Here is a 1,512-nt window from a genome sequence, read left to right on the forward strand (position 1 = left end):
TTTTTAGAAATTTGTCAAACTCTAATGAAAGTCTCCAGTTTAAATTCTTCAGAATGTAGATCACATATTGTTTAGCAGCAGAATAATAGAAAGTACATGGTTGAGGAATTTACAACCAGGTAGGCTCGGTGATGACATGATGATTTGGTAGACCAGTTCCAGTTGTTGTATCAACTGTACGTCTAATTGAGGCGGCTGAGATTAAACTTCGAAGACACTAAGTCTTCACCATATTCCTCTTGAGTTAAGGTCACAACAAACTTTGCCCATTCACTCGTGATAAGTCTTTAAGATAGATTTCCAAAATCTTCACAGACTTGATCACCGGCACGCCACAATTACTCTTGGGTGCTCAAAACATGACGCCTAACTGTATGGAATAATGACAGTCTACAAAGGTAATAGGCGTCGGATCACACAGATCAAACTCTTCAGTGATGCTCAATCACTTTGGTTCTGGTTGGGTTTTTCCTCACTTAAGTGTGTGTAGAGTTGTATCAATGATCGATAGAACTTGAGGGAATATTAATTCTATCTTTAGCTCCTTGTTAAGTTCAACACTCTTATCTTTATCAAAAGGACTACAACAGATCCCTACACGTGTGGGCTATCAGGATCTTACCCAATTTGCAGTGGAAGTGGCAGGGGGTGCTTCTAGAAAGACCACCAACAGATCACGGTACAAGCTCGCAGCAGGGGCTTGTTGTCTGGGATCTATGGTGCTTGTCGAAGTTGGTCCCGTCCACCAGGATGCAACAGAGCCAGAGGAGCTTCGAGGCAAGGCGGAGGCAAGTATATGTCTGACGATATGGTACGCCATTTGGCTGAACAGGGGTCGTGCTGCGAGGATTCGAGGAGGAGGAGGCTGGTGTTGCCGGGTGTTGCAGCGGTGGCTTTGCGGGGGTGGACTTAAACCGGACGGCTGAGACGTGGTCTGCGGTGGTGCCGCGTTGCAACGCGTTCTCCATTGCATTGCGGGCGACCGGACGTGCGTGGCTTAACTGGCATGTCGATCCTACGAACTAGATGCGACCGATCCGAGGGCTCTAAAGGCGGCTTAATTCTGTATCAAATCAACTGGCCGCCTGGTAGGAAAGAGCAGGTCGAGCCGAATCAGGCCGCGCGAATCTCAAAGCTCCCTGCTGAGGACAAAACCTCGGTACCAACGGGCTCTTTGCTAATCCCCCTCAAAATCCCCAAATCAATTCCGTAACCGCTCGCCAACCAACCAACGGCCAACGCAACTCCGGCCACAGCCATGGCGCAGCGCTCTCTGCTGCTCTTCCTCCGCGGCGCGCTCCGCCTGCTTCAGCGCCGCCGCCGCCGCCTCTCCCAGCCGCCGGCGGGCCTCGGCGATCTCGTGCGCCTTCTCCTCCCGCTCCTCCCGCGTCCGCGCGCCGCCGCTGATGCCCCGCAGAACGCCGACGAGGACCCCGGTGATGCCCCGCAGAACGCCGACGAGGACCCCGGTGATGCCCCGCAGAACGCCGACGAGGACCCCGGTGATGCCCT

The sequence above is a fragment of the Triticum dicoccoides genome, chromosome 5B (assembly GCF_002162155.2).
Source record: "Triticum dicoccoides isolate Atlit2015 ecotype Zavitan chromosome 5B, WEW_v2.0, whole genome shotgun sequence".
Taxonomy (NCBI): domain Eukaryota; kingdom Viridiplantae; phylum Streptophyta; class Magnoliopsida; order Poales; family Poaceae; genus Triticum; species Triticum dicoccoides.